This window comes from Homalodisca vitripennis, chromosome 1, assembly GCF_021130785.1.
Source record: "Homalodisca vitripennis isolate AUS2020 chromosome 1, UT_GWSS_2.1, whole genome shotgun sequence".
Lineage (NCBI taxonomy): Eukaryota > Metazoa > Arthropoda > Insecta > Hemiptera > Cicadellidae > Homalodisca > Homalodisca vitripennis.
This window is the reverse complement of record NC_060207.1, coordinates 202715234-202732104: the sequence shown is the minus strand read 5'-3', so window position 1 is coordinate 202732104 and position 16871 is coordinate 202715234. Positions and strand designations below refer to the sequence as shown.

General features: G+C 34.0%; 1 protein-coding gene across 1 annotated transcript in view; it reads left to right on the top strand.

The window, feature by feature from the left end:
• Positions 1–16871, top strand: part of LOC124353024 (DE-cadherin) — an 896414-nt gene that overhangs the window by 179188 nt on the left and 700355 nt on the right. The gene's annotated exons all lie outside the window — the stretch shown is intronic.

Here is a 16871-nt window from a genome sequence, read left to right as displayed (position 1 = left end):
CTCACTATATTTGTTTGAATAAAATAATCAATGCTGTTTCTTAACCGTTTTCAAGAACCTTGTTGGCTTTTTAATAACAACCGTAATGTGAACTAGGAACACGAAAAATATGTTTATTAAAAGTGAAAACTATTTTAGTATTTGTTGCATATTTATATTTTTTTGCTAAAATACCTTACGTGAGATTTCGGATAAAATAACGAGGCTCTCATGGTGGGTGATCAGAATAGCGTTATGAACGTTTTACCAATCTGCGGGTCAAGATTTGCCTAATGCTTTTAAGGGGGACTAATGAGCGATGTGGGATCGCGTGAGTGGGCAGATAATGTTCTGGCTAAGCCACTACGGAAAATTAAAACGTCATGTAGCCAAATGGGAGGGGTTATTGGTAGTAATTGCCATGTGCGGGTCGAACTAATCTCCCCATTCCATAAACCCGATTGGGAGCGATGTTCCATGGGAGATTCGGCAGTTGATAGACAGCCATCACTTATCGTGTGAAAACACACACTAGGGTTTGAATATGTATGATAAAATAAATGAAAAACCAAATAATAAATGACTAGCCAGCCACTAAGACTCGAATATAATAGGACTTTATTCATTTCTTAGTCAATCAATTTAATTTGTTGTATAATTTTAAATAGCAATTGCCAACATATTATTATTATTCAATATTGTTTTTAATCTTCATACCTACAAGACTTAGATTTTTATATTTTCTTATATTTTTTCATATTTTTAAAAAGATTGTTATAAATATCGTATACTATTCTCTATTATGCATGTATGGTTTGTTGGATATTGCAGGATTTACGAGAAAATATAGTGGACGTTCTATTGCCACTGCCCCAAAACCTTCGCTTTTGCACACGTATTAGGTGCAACTATTGTGCCAATAAAAAAAAATTATTATTGACCAGAACTTAATTTATGGAAAGTCTAATTAGGAAGCTCGAACTATGTTGCATTTGACTACTATTAACGACACAAATATACTGAGTTAGAACTTGTATCCCTATATCTACGTACGGACACAGTTGATCCTTATCTTAGTTCATTTTAACTAATGAGAAGAAGATCCATGCCATCGATATATGTTAAGTTAAGAAATTGCTGAAGTGGTTTTGAATCGCGGATTATTCTATTGGTCAAGTCGATATTTCGTTTTTTATTCCAGAAACGAACAATAAAATTTTCTACAATAAACTTAAGTTCGCAATATCCGTGTGGGAAAAGTTATTATAAATTAAATCCTGTTGCCATGAGATAATGAGAAAAAATTGAAGGAAATGCGCAGCTCGGAGTGGAGAGTAGCATTTCATTCATCTTAAACAACGAATGTCTCATGAAGTTCCATAGTGAATAATCATTGGGAAAATTGTTGCCTGTATACAAAATTACAGGGCCATTAAGTTTGCACCCGGATCTTCGTATTAGGCTGAATTATTAAATCTGTAGCACAATAATGTCAATTCTCTTTATCGTTTCTTTGTTTAACGTTTTTTATTGGCGATGGGCAGTTTGATAGGACAATATAATTTCGAATATTTACCATCGTTGTACATTACAAAATGTATAGCAACGTTTCGAAGACTGAAATCTATCCTCTTCGTCTGGTTAGAAGATAATTAGTACAATAAGAGTTAGTACTTGCAGGAATGGGCTGCCTGTAAAGACAATAATAAAAGGAAGGAAAAAGAAAATATTAAACATACCCGAAAAATGCTTGGATCCTGACAGGAGAAAATGAACCCAGGCGTTGTCACTGCACACGATGCAAGTCAAGCAAGAGAGGTCAAGGACACAAACACACGTCACACCGGCACAGGCGAAAGTGGGACACTAACATTAAAATCAATGTCGGCACTTCCTGAGGCATCGCGGCGTTTTGTTTGAAACAATGATCGGGAGTGTGAAGGGTAAAGGCTCACTGTGATTGTGTATTTGTCTTTATCGCTTAAAAACTAGGTAATAGGTTTTTATTATTAATTAAATTCGTAAGTCTCCTTATAGTGCAAAAATGTGTTATCACTGGATCTCGTACGTGATACCCTGTATCTTGGTTCACCCTACAGCGCGAGCTACATAAAGGAGCGTTCAAAGATGAGCTGATTTAAACACACGTAAGGTGAAAAGAATTACACCTTGTATCGTTTGTTTGGTATTTTTTTGTAATCATTTGGATCCTTTCTTCATTATCCCTAAAATATTTGAATTTGACAATAATAAACATGGAACTCAGTATTAATAGCCTATGTGGCGATCATCGCTGAAAAACGTGAGTTACTGTCTCAATGCGCCATAGACCCGAACGTAAAACCTGTCTATCCTGGAGGTGACTCTTTAAATGTCAATCCTTAAATTAATTACAGGAAGTAAAAAGATGGATTTATTCGGGTTTGAGTGTTAGAGGATCAGATAGTTGTAATTAGGGATGTTTCAAACAGATGAAATCATACTTTGTAAATTATTTTAATATGAATTTAGGTGTGATTATTTTAAAATAGGTGCAACAAATTAGTACGGATAATAGATGTGGATTCAAATATTTATATTGTGACCAATAGCCAAGAAAGTTTAATGTGACAAATAAATCTTTGATTGTTTTATTAATTTTTATATATTTACAAACAAAAAGATAGTAAATGTATGATGGACATTTTTAGTTTCTTTACTTCTTGTAAGTAGTTAGAATTTGGAAGAAACTGTTGAGTATAAACAGAATGTTCACTACAGGTAAGGGAGCATAATCGTTTGGAAAGGAGCACACGCAATGTGCGTGTAATGTGTTTTGCTGAAAGAGGGCGTTTTGGCAGAGAAGCAGTTGTAGAAATAACCGTTACCGTATATATGTAAATAAGCCACTTGTGGAATGTTACGGGATTGTATTTTCATTGTCTAAGGGTATTTTTGTTTGTAGATTCCATGTGTATATTACGTGAAATCGATGTCATTAAGTTTATACATACTTGTACAACTATTTTGAAGTACTGTTCTCTTAAAGTTTTTACAAGGTTAGAAAATTTTTAAGATTTACAATTTAATAGGTTTCAGCCGCTTATATTAAAACTAACTTCAACCGATGGACTTCAGTGTGCAAAATAACTTTACTGTACCAAATAATGCTCTTTATATAGTTTATCTCTTCAAGTTCATGGTATAATGAAAAATTTATGTTTTGTGATTGTGGTTACTTATATTGGTTTGTAATAATGGCTTAATCGTATACTGTTTACAATCGCATTGTTATTGACCACGGACGGTTTGAAAGGACAATATGATTTTGGACATTTTCCATTGTCATATGTTCCAGTAATACACTAAGTTTAAAATAGTGCCCAAGGTTGTAAAATAGTGCGAATCTAGGCAATGTCACTGCTCATAGCCAAGAGCATTGAATAACACTCACTGCACAAGCACTAGGAAAGGTGGAACACTAATTACTGTTTGCATTTAAGTCTTTAGTCCTGGAAATTCATGATTTAGGTTGTTGTTTAACAAGCCCAATACACTTTTAAAACTAGACTACAAGTCATTTGACTTGATTGCAAGTAACACCTACAGACTTATAATATATTTACTTTACGATTAATTGCTGCTAAATTACAACTAGTTTTTATTTTTACAAACCAAAATATGATTTTTAAGATCTGATGGCCCAGATTAAAGTAAAATATTTTTCCTTGGATAATATTTCAGTACTACCACATACCCACGACTTGGCATGCATTTCTACCAAACATTATTTGTATTAGATTCAATAGCTCCCATGATTTCAGTAACACTTGAACAATTTTAGACCAATCCGGAGGAAATCCACAGACGAAGTCATAGCTTTCTTAGTGAAAGCACTTGTAATGTAATACGATAGGGCTCTATGATATTTAAAAAATAGAATTAGTCACATACCATGCATCATGTACCCTTTTTCAGTGTTTATGATTAAGAGGATCAGAGGTAAAGCAAAATTGCGAGTAGTTCTTTAGGTTTCGCAATTCTTGTTCAAATATAATGATATGTCAAACGCAAATTTGGAGTTTGATATTTAACCCCTAGAAACTATATATGTATATCACAAAACGTACTTATGTACTTGCTCCGCCGGGACTCGAACCCGGATCTCTGATTTGCCGGGTAAGTGCCCTACCACTACACCACAGAGCTCTTACTTTTTACGGTTAAATTATTTTTTATTTTGCCGTATCTGTCACATGTGCGTTCAAATAACCAAACTAAAATATGAAGACTTAACACGACTTATTTACAGTTATTAAATTTGTATAATTAGCTATAGTCTAGTTTAATTTTCAATACACTTTGAATCACAAGAAGTACTTGCTCCTCCGCTGTTACTCGAACCCGGATCTCTCGCGTCCCGGGTGAGTGTGCTACCACTACATATAGACATATTACGAAATATACCAAATTAATTATAGTTGTGTTGCTAATCATTGAAACTGTTGTCGATTATTTCTGTAACGTAAATAAGACTGTTCTGTGAAAAGTAGGATACATTATGGTTGAACTTAAGAACTTAAGAACGACGATGGGTTCCTGGATAGATTTGATGCCTGTTATTCGAAACATTTGCTATCCGTAACGACGAGCCCCGGGAAATATTTGAAAAATGTGGGCGACCGAAACAATGTTACGTATTTCCATATACCGAATCAGACACATTCCCAAATCGTGTGCAGAAATGTGAAAACATTCAATTCATTTATTGTCTACACCACATTACAAATACATATTAAACATTCAAAGTTTAATCTAAATAAAATAAATTATAATGCATTGACATGAAAAAATGTATCAGCTGTTTATATGAGGTTGTGGTCATGATGTAACATATTTTTAATTATTACAATTTTGAATAAATATTGTTTACGATAGTAGTTAATACATAATCATGGTGAATTTTAAAACTAAAGTAGTTTTTATCTCATGCTAAATATAAAAAACTACACTGAAATGATTGGAATTAAAATTGCAGAATTATTAATGTTTCACATAATTGTTAAATATTGATTTAATATAGTAGTCATTCATACAAAATAATAAATTTTTCAACTAAAGTTTTTTCATAAGTAAATACAGTCAATTATATTTATATGTCGCATTTTACTTTAAACTTGTCTCTGACTATTAGTGATGGTTAATAAAAATTTGAATTTAATTGTGGACGTTTAATGGTTTTAAGATGTGTTTATTTTTAATTTCCATAAATACTATTTTTGTTTAATTAAGTAAAACGTTAGGATTAAACAAATGTTTTGTACCTCATAGGGCATACTTAGAACTGTTACTACCATTCACAATCAGGTATTCACATACTGATAGTAAATTTTAAAAGACAAGTATATTTTTATTTAACAAATAAATATAAGCAATCCCTTTAGTTTGAAACTTGCCACAGACCACTAGTTAAAGTTATTTAAAATTTTAACTTAATTATGTAGGATTAAGATTTTTAACATCCCTTTCTTTACGATTCCAATAAATATTACTTTTGCTCATGGAAATGAATAGGTTGAAACAAATGCTCCATGCTACATTTACATCTCTTGGAAATGTTGACTTTAAACATCGTCGTAAAATAAAAGATTGGAAAGTAATTATTAGTCGGCTGGGTTGTCTAGCTCGGCCTGACTCACAAAGCTTGACGAAAGCGGTCTCTGGCCTAATTGCCCGGCAATCTTCTTCCGATGATTTACCCCAGCCATTCAGCAGACGGTCGCGCTGCCTGTCCCTACCCCGACCCCCACTCACTCAGTTCAACCACTGTTGTCCCTATTGTTGTGCAGGATCTGTTCGTTCAAGCATCCAGAATCAGAGCTCGATTCGGACCTTTTGCTCTTTAACTTTTTTAACCTGGAAATACGGGCTACGACGAAAAACGTTGTAAACGTTCATTTAGCCCGTCTCCATTTCTTCAATTTTTTTTTGGAAACGCTCAACGCATTTTATTTAGCCACCAACGATACTTTTCAATTCACCGTGAATCTAAATTGATTGAAAGTTTTAAGTTGTATTTTTCATATACTTCTGCCCGTTTTAGAGTTAATTTTAACTGCTTTTCTGCTTAGTTAATACAAAGATAATAAAGTTTGAAATATAAGGTATTCTACCTACAAAATATAATAAAATTTGGAATATACAAATTAGGCAATTATTGATTGCTCTCGGAATATTTAACATCATCGCATGTATAATAAAAGAGTGAGGGCTATTAATTTTATTATTCTCCCTAATAATGTATAAATAATAATTACTGATTGCAATAAGTTTATACTTGGAAAAATATTTAGACAAAGACAATTTCTCCTTTACTTTTAATGCGTTCTTTATTTTTCAATAAATCATTGGAGTTGTGCAAAATTAATTCCTTGACAACAAGATTTTAAGGATTACACCCTTAAATGATAGAGATTGCTGCAAGCCATTTTGATATTCTGCAGATCATGAAACCCTGGCATACCATGCCTAAGCCTTGACTTAAATACTCGTATGCCACTGCAAGCCTCTCTAAGGTTCTGCAGATCATGATACGCGGTCATAGCATGCCTTAGCCTTGACTTAAATACTCCTATGCCACTGCAAGCCACTGATATTATGCAGATCATGATACCCGGGCATAGCATTCCTTAGCATTGACTTAAAAACTCGTATGCCAATGCAAGTCACTCAGAGATTCTGCAGATCATGATACCCGGGCATAGCATGCCTTAGCCTTGACTTAAACACTCCTATGCCACTGCAGGCCACTGATAATATGCAGATCATGATACCCGGGCATAGCATTCATTAGCATTGACTTAAAAACTCGTATGCCAATGCAAGTCACTCAGAGATTCTGCAGGTCATGATACCCGGTCATAGCATGCCTCAGCCTTGAATTATATACTCGAATTTGGTCTTCCTTTGAGTTTACTTTGAGCTCATCATTTTCCCTAATTTTATCGTTAAAAGTTTATATTTTTAGATGTACTGTCGTGTAATTTTTGCAGGGTATTGTGTTATGATACAAACGACAAGAACTATATAAATTAAAATAGCGAATAATTGCTGCCATAAGAGCATTTAATTAATACATCTAATTAAAATGCGTTTATTTATATACCATGGATATTGTGATATTGAGTAGAGGACGCAATGGCAGTACTGGGAAGTCTAGGATTATGTTCACACAATAACAGATAATTCATCTGTGCAACACATCAGTGGATTCAAGTACCTTTCATCGCAGTAACACGTGTAATCACTTAGGAAGCAGATTAATTGGATGAAAATGCAGTTTTAATGATTTATCCAATTATCCGCACAGTTGAGAGGGATTATCGCAAACCACTAGATAAATCAGTTACAGTAGAGATGCAATACATCAGAGGGGTTATTGTGATTAATTTGAAAAAAGTGTTAAGTGACAGGTTTTAGCACAAGCAACAAACAGTATTGAGTTGCATAATACATAGGTTTGGCATCATTAGTTCTGAGGGTGACCGCGAAGCTAGACAGTCCCCCATTTATCACCCTCGCTGTACGTGTGAACGCTCGGCCAGGCATCTTTCAGTTCACCCTTGTTTGTGCCTCAGCATCAGAATGAACATGTAAATTTGGAAAAGTTCAGAGATACTCATTCAGAACTTGAATGACAAACGTAATCATAGGAGACGATGTATAAAATACATCATTATGTCATCGGAGTTTCTTTGTAGTCACTTGCAGTAACCCGTCGCTTCGCACGCAATTTCGTAGGCTTTGTACGTAATGAGCACTTCTGGTTCAAGGGTATTCTTTTTTTGATACCAGTGTTGAGTTTTCCTTGATGCCATGATCAGGAAAATGTAAAAAATGAGTATGGCCATTCTAATTTGTTCCGGTCTAAATATTTTTTGTGGCGTGTAGTTGATTTGACCTTGTTTTCCTGATCAAAGAAATATATAAAGATCTATAAAATAATTTAGAAACCCTATTTCTGTCAAAGAACAGCTGAGAATGCTTTTGTAAGAGTCTTCAAAGTTAAAGGCAACGTTACATGGTATATTTGCATTAAGGTATTGACTAAGCACTGCATACTTAATTTGCTAAAATATACAGTTAAAATATACTATCACTCAAAATGTTTATTGTATTATCTGGTTATTTTCTTACTCTATGCTCAACAGTGGTTGTAAAAAGTGTGTGTTGAACTATCAAACTTACTATATGCTTTCAAGACTATAAATGTAGCTAAATTCAAAATTGTGGTTAAATTAATTAAACATGTGTTCTTAGCTGTTGTAAAACAATGTTTACACAGAACATATTATTAAATTTAACAGGATATTTCAAATGTACTATTATATCAAAATCTTTCTCTTTTTATATGTACCTGATTTTGTCGTAAACTTTAACAACTTTTAAATAGTAATTCTAATATTCAGGGCGGAGACAAATCCAACAAATCAGAGATAATTATAAGCATTACAGCCATTCTTGAGATATAAATGGTGTAGCTAAGTCTAATGTTTGGAAGTATATAGATTTGGCCTGTATGAAATCATTATAAACAATTACGTATAAATCAATACTTAGTTCCGTCCAGTTTGTAAGGGATAGTTAGTGGTGCACTTTACATGCTCTTGCTTACTGAACATTATTAGTCATTAAATAGAAATCAAACGTTATAATTATTTCTATTTTCTTAAGTAATATTGCTTCAAATCCACTTAGCATGGTTTAAATAGTTAATTATTGCGGCTGGGAAAAAAGCATTTTCTAGTGGAAGCGACATTCACATTCAAAATCGTGCATTGGATAAAAATATGTTTTGAATAGCAATCACATAATTTTTCTTACTTTAACGTAAGGTTTCTAAACAGTAAGTAAAAAAAAAAAAAAAAAAAAAAAAAAAAAAAAAAAAAACATCTACTTTGATCAAAGTTTTAATGTTTATGTAAGCCTAGTTCCGGTAAGCCCATTAGCAACAAATAGGACTTAAAATTTATATTCTCGAAACTGTAATTCAATTAGATATTATTCAGAATTTACCATCTAAAAACGTCATCCCGGTTACCCACACAATGCCTCAATCTACACTTTACTCAATCCTGAACTGGTTGTGTTGAAAGTCAATACGCTAAGTTCACGAACTACCCAAAATTCTATTTAGTTATGATTATAGGAATGTATGCTCTGTGCAATTCTGAGTATACAGAACCTCCGATGTGTACTGGCTGCAGGTGAGCGCCTAGGCATTGATAATGTAATAAGGGAATGGAAATGTGCCCTCCGCATTTGCATCAGTCACTGGCGCTCTCTGCCCTCTCACTGTAATGCTTGCCCTATCCTCGGCTAAAGCCATTATCCTGGTGACATGCAGTACGTTCTACATGTCCAGAGCCCGGTGCGTAGCATTAGTTTAATGCGTTGAAGTGTGCTGCGAGTAATTATCATAATTAACTGTACCTTTATTTTATGAGTGTAATAAAGTAGCCAATGTTTTATCATTTCACTGGCGGTGATTATCTTGTTATTGGTCCTGGTTGTAATGGAGACATAGATACTCTAACCATTTTTATTATTTGTGTAATTTATCCAATTTCTTTTTTACGCTATCACTCAGATAGTTTTTAAAGACATGGTTAAACATGAGACATTTTATTTATTTTGTTTCCTTTACTTGTATTCTTTACCTGACGTACATTTATTGTATACTCCAATTTGTTTTGTAGGAGGAAAAAATATTTCTAAATAATTGACCTTCTCTACTTCTTTGGTGTTAAATTATGCTATATATACTACTAAAATTTAGATACTAGTATACTTAAGCTAAAGAAATAAATATGCACCCTAGTTATGTTTTCTCTACAACAATCAGTGAATATTATCTTGAAATTTTATTTTTATAGCTAATTCTAATAAGTTTAAAAACATATATAAAATGCCAACATTCTAATTTTGGTAGTTCGGGTATAATATTGGAATTAACAATTTAAGTTAGGTTATATATTTATAATTAAATTATTATTTTAACGATGATGTTCCGTCTAGTAAGTAAAACAGCAAGATCTTCTCTCAGGGGGTGGTTGGCTATATTTGAATATTGTAATCAATTTATTAAGTTTATAGAGTGGGGTTAATGTTCAGAAATTTCCTAAATTAGAACACTGATTTATAAAAAAGTATCTCTTCTAAGTCGAATTTGGATAAAACTTGTCTTATTCAAATATTATAATTGAAAAGTGGAAAATCTATGGTGTAAAGTAGTAAAGGTTGAATCACACCAAAACATATACTACCCACCACAAAGATTTCATATAAACGGGTTTAAAAAGGGAATACAGATTCTTCGGCTCTTGCAGCTTAATGAAAGTTAGACTATGCACTGTTTTAAGGGAAGTAAAACAAATGTTGGGGCAGTGCCCAAATTCAAGTTTATTCACTGGCCCAGTCAAATGGAGAAGAACGATGAGGTGGTAGTTCTCAACAATGTTGTTGTTCAAAGCCTTTTGTTTGTAGTCTTCCTAACACTCATCACTATATTGGTTGAAGAAAATTTGAAGTCCCGCTATAAATAATTGTTATGTATAAAAGAAACCTGATAAAGAATGTAGTAATGTGGGTGATGAACTCAAGATTTATCAATATTAACAAGAAATTAGGTAAATGTTGTATTTAATCACATTTATATGAGGTTTTTATCATATTTATGACAAATTAGATATGAAATGTCACACTTGTTTGAGTCATAAATTGCGTGACGTTCAATTAACTTGTAGTGGCACCACCTAATTTATTCTGTACAGTACAGGAGCCGAGTGTCTTTGCAATATATAAGCACACAATTCTTGAAATCGGAAGAGAAATTTTATTAAGGGAGAAATTGATCGTTAACTAAGTTTGGTGAGGGTCAAAACAGGATTACGTCATAAGAGTTACACTATGAAATTATAATTTTGTTCTCATATCACATCTTTTACACACTTAAAACCAACCGTGAAACCCGTAAAGTGATGATAATCACCGTCAGGTAACCACATATAACGATCCTTTAAGTGGCAATTTCAGGTTATTTATGTACTTGTCTTGACGGTAATATCATTATTATGTATGTATCTTATGGTCGGTGTTATAAAGCTAAGATAAAGATTTAACTACAAATTGTTTCATATTTAACCCTTTTCATACCTTACCATTTTGACCACAAACAAACAAAAGCGACTGAAAGTTGATTTAAGAATTAAAAGTAAAGATATATTATTTTACCAGGCGAAGTTAGGGCCATGAAGCCCTCTCTACCACTCAACCTGAGGACCAACGGCTTAAAGGTGGCTTCCGAACCACCACCAACGGCCGGGAAGGCAGGCTGCTAGCAAGGACAAAATCGCTCAGTGGTCACCGATCCAAGTAGCAGCCACGCTCGACGTTGCTTGATTCGGTTATTTTGCGATAACCGTTGTACCCGATACACTGCACTATTGGCAGCATTTCTTTCGATTTAATTCTTAGGAAAGAATCCTTTATGTATATAAAAACAGAGTGTGTAAAAACAGACTCGAGTCCTAGACTATTAATAAAGGAATCACTTATTACTCTTTTTCATTTTATATTTTTTTACCCTCGCAGTTTGAAACTAACAATACACATTCACCAATATCATCTCATTCTGGAATATCCATGAGTTAAATATGGATAAAATTGTTAAATAAGGTATAAAAAGTTAGTAAAATTATACTTTACACTATATTTTACATAACATTTTAGCATTACATTGAAGGTGTTAGAGTGTAGACCATAGTTTAGGTCATTGTAAATATATTGTTTTTACAATGGAGTAATTTCCAGTAAAATATAGTGTTTCACTAACTACCCTATGTATGTAGAAGTGAAACTTTCCACGGATTAGATTTCAGCCTTGACCAACTATCACAACACCAGCAATGCGCAGAGCAAGCACTCCACGCACACCTACCTTTTCGTGCCTCTTACTGTCGTTGTGCTGATCCCTATTATCACCTCCCATGTAATCGCTCTCCAATCCGGTTAGATTGTACTCGGGCAGGCGTGAATGAACCGTCTGGCACGACTTATCAATGACTGAACACGCCCACAATTGAGTGCCAGTCTATTCTCAAACTATCAGTTCGTTTAACGTGGCACAAAGGCGCATGTTATATCTTTGTTATCAATGACAGTTAAAAATTGTCCCAACTCTTCCGTTAATGAATACGTCTAGGAATTATGCCGACATAAGGAAGAACTTCAATGTAGCTGTGGACCTCTATCCGTGAGGTCTCGGGTTCGGTTGCAATTAAAGTGAATATAAATTTAGAAATATATTGGACCTTTTGAGTTTAAGCATAATCTGTAAAAAACCGTTGGAATAGAAATAATTCTGATATAAAAAATGTAGACTATGATAAATAAGTGGGATGACGATGTTTTGACACCAGATGCCGGTTTACAGTTTGTTTGTGAACGTAGGTGATTTTATCAAACTCAATAAAACATAAAAGTAAATAAACTATTTGAAATCGTCCCTACAGCGAATTTAGCTTCAAATTTTCAAACAATTTTCAAATATTTCTAGTATTCCTTTACTCTCCCTCTAAGAACTGAGGGTTGTGGTCACAGACAAGAAGGTCACAGGTTTGATTCTCGGTTTGGTTAAAAATTTACAAATCTCGGGTTTGGATCATTCTTCCTTCAAGTCATTTGGTGTATCTAATTAACATGTTATTGACGTAGAGAGAACCTAGCACCTAGCCTCACATGCGTGTCAGTATAAACACTGTTGTAGGCTGAAAAGGATAAACATACTGAAACTCAAATAGATTAAAATAATGTATAATTTACTTTGAAATCATTTACTGCCATATATATCCCTATCCGCTACAAATACTGAAATATAAAAAAACCAATAAAAAGACAGAATTAATTGAAGTGTCGTTGTTAGTGGATTGATGAATCCTATTGCTTTCAGCAACTGTGTAACGTCAGGGCGCTGTGGGGAGGGGTGTTAGGGAGGAGCGATAGGCTTGTAAGCACGGCAAATTCCAATTACACAACTCTCGACTTGAACTGGTTGCTGGATTCAGGTTAATCACCTGATCGATACAACGCGAAATCCAATAATATCTTACACAATATCACGGACAACATAACTGTTGTGGCAACCCGTCTTCAATTAAGTGCCTAGCAGTTACCCGCGGCTTCGCATGCAATTTTGTAGGCCTTTGCACGTGTATGAGCACCACTGGTTCCGATGTCAATATTGAGTTTGCCTTGTTCCCGCAATAAAGGAAATGTGTTTAAAAATGTATATTTATGGCTGTTATAATTTGCTCAACAACAAAGTTGATTTGACTTGTTTTTCGATTAAGAATATAAATAAATACACACACACACGCACGCACACACACACACGCACACACGCGCACACGCGCGCGCGCGCAGAGATAGAGAGAGAGAGAGAGAGAGAGAGATCTGAGAAGACTACTTCTGCCAAAATATTAAAATGGGTCAATAAACGTCTTTAAATTTGTAGTAAAAGTAATAGTTAGACAGTCATTTCGTCTTTGATATCTGCATTAGGATTCTTAATATTTGATATTACGTACAGTTAAAAGTATATTTTCACTAAAACTTTTTGTTTTTATATCTGGATATTGTATTACTCTGTATTAAACAACGGAAGTTATTGAAAACGAAATGTATATAAAAGCTTATTCCATGATTTCAAGAATATTAATTAAAACAGTGATTAAATTAATTAAACCTATGCTTGTGCTGACATAAAAGAATGTTTTTCACAAAACAGTTGAAAATAATGAAGAGGCTCATTCAATTAATAATATATGTTTGCTGTAATGGAAGTTTAGACACCCAGATGGGATTTTTCGCAACTCAAGAGACCAGTGGGGCGTAGTCCGGAGGGATTTTTGAGTTAAGAATAGGCTACATCTTAACTAGGGATCCTAAGATTGACCATTGAAATGTTTTTGGCGGTCCACGAGGAGACGAGGAACGCCTAGAATGAGCAAAAAAATTTAAATTACATAACATTTGTGTTTATGGCTCATTAATTTTGGCTACAAAATGGATTTAGGACAGTAAGAATTACAAAAAATAATTAAAGGAATGGTGTCCTTTAAAATAAAACCATTTACTTAAAGCCGCTCTAAAACACCCTCGTACAGTCACTACGTTGTAGCAAGTTTCACTTGTAAAATATAAACTAACGTGTGTACAAAATTATATGACTGCTATGAGGTGTACACCTTGAAATCTTCAAAACTTTCAAGGTTACCCAAACCGCTTTTTTGATATAGCACTTTAAAAATAATGGAAAATTAAACTACTGACTATCCTTCTATGCTGTACGAATTATCAATAATATATACCACGGAGTTTAAGAATCACCTATCAATATTTATTTATTTGTATATTTAATTGTTTCTATGATTTACAAAGCTTTGTTATTTACTTTATAATAAATATTGTATCAACTGAATTGCCTTTAGAACAAACTACAGTTATTATCATAAAAATGGCAGTGACACATTATATTTAAAAAGTCTCCATCGATGATCATCGTACTTACGAGAGAAAATCACCCTTACTCATGACCTAATTAGTTGTCTCGTATTCTGTTTTAAAATGGCAGTAACACCTTGTATTTTAAAATGTCTCCATCAATAACCCACGTATTTACGAACGAAACTCACCCTTACTCATGACCTAATTAGTTGTCCCGGATTATGTTTTAAAATGGCAGTGTCACCTTGTATTTTAAAATGTCTCCATCAATAACCCACGTATTTACGAGCGAAACTCACCCTTACTCATGACCTAATTAGTTGTCTCGTATTCTGTTTTAAAATGGCAGTGTCACCTTGTATTTTAAAATGTCTCCATCAATAACCCACTTATTTACGAGCGAAACTAACCCTTACTCATGACCTAATTAGTTGTCATGGATTATGTTTTAAAATGACAGTGTCACCTTATATTTTAAAAGGTCACCATCAATAACCCACGTATTTAAGAGCGAAACTCACCCTTACTCATGACCTAATTAGTTGTCACGGGCTCTATTTGTAAATGCAGTGACATCTTATATTTTAAAAGGTCTCCATCAATAATCCATGTATTTAAGAGCGAAACTCACCCTTACTCATGACCTAATTAGTTGTCACGGGCTCTATTTGTAAATGCAGTGACATCTTATATTTTAAAAGGTCACCACCAATTACCTACGTATTTACGAGGGAAACTCACCCTTACTCATGACCTAATTAGTTGTCACGGGCTCTATTTATAAATGCAGTGACATCTTATATTTTAAAAGGTCTCCATCAATAACCCATGTATTTAAGAGCGAAACTCACCCTTACTCATGACCTAATTAGTTGTCACAGGCTCTATTTGTAAATGCAGTGACATCTTATATTTTAAAAGCTCTCCATCAATAACCTGCGTATTTACGAGCGAAACTTACCCTTACTCATGACCTAATTAGTTGTCCCGGATTATGTTTTAAAATGGCAGTGTCACCTTATATTTTAAAAGGTCACCATCAATAACCAACGTATATACGAGCGAAACTCACCCTTACTCATGACCTAATTAGTTGTCACGGGCTCTATTTGTAAATGCAGTGACATCTTATATTTTAAAAGGTCACCATCAATAACCTACGTATTTACGAGGGAAACCCACCCTTACTCATGACCCAATTAGTTGTCACAGGCTCTATTTGTAAATGCAGTGACATCTTATATTTTAAAAGGTCACCATCAATAACCTACGTATTTACGAGGGAAACTCACCCTTACTCATGACCCAATTAGTTGTCATGGACTCTGTTTTTAAAGGAACCCCGCCGCTGTAAAACGCAGCGCTAGCCAGTGTTATGCTAATAACGGTTTCTTTTGGGCACTAAACCGAGTGTTTACACTGCACGCACATTCTGTGGCAACCTTATTAATATGTATATTATTCGCTGTTATATTACAGCCGTATTAAACGATATGGTGTTGATAATTAAGTTTCAATACACCTTAAAGCGTGAATTAATTAACTACATATTCCATTATTCTTTTAGTCTATATTGTGCGCTGTTTATACATTTAGATGAACCAGGAGCAATTTAAGTTGCTGTAAAAATTAAGGAATCTAAAATGAATTAAGATGTTTTTTTTTTTAAATTGTAGGTTTCGCAAATGAAATATTTCATCTAAGATAAACGGGGAAATGTTATATATAAGTACTTGTAAAGATCAGTTTAAAATGCGAGTATTTGGCAAGGCGGAAGTACGCAACAACACAGAGCGGTTGCACGGTTATATGCAAACTCTCAAGTGTTACTATGTTAAAATGTTATGTTATTTTACTCAATTTGATTATAAATGTATTTGTTATGCGATGTTCTCGTTTCAATTATGGTTGCCCTCTGAAACCGATGCAACCATGCGAAAAGACAACCAGATGACAGAAATTATATTTTTTCCAGCCCCTCGAATGATAGGCTATGCTAACTATCAAATGTGCTAAGTTAGATATGAAACTATTTTTAAACTATCCTCTGAAAACTAGCCGATTACTTTGGAGATGGGAGTACTGGTTTTTCTAAACTGTAAACATTATCAGCTCCCAGTATTCATTCCAAGCAAAGCAAAGAGTAATACATCTGTCTGTCTCTGTAACTCATGAAATTAAAGTCCTAGAGTTTTTAAACTTGGTACATGTATTCTTCCGGGTCCATGAATGAAGGCTTTTTATTTTGGGGTGAAAAGCCAAAGGTTGTCTGTGCGTCTATCAGTTTGCTCGTCTTCTATCGAAAAAAGATCCTAGAGGCCCTATTAATCTAGATGTGTTTATGGGCC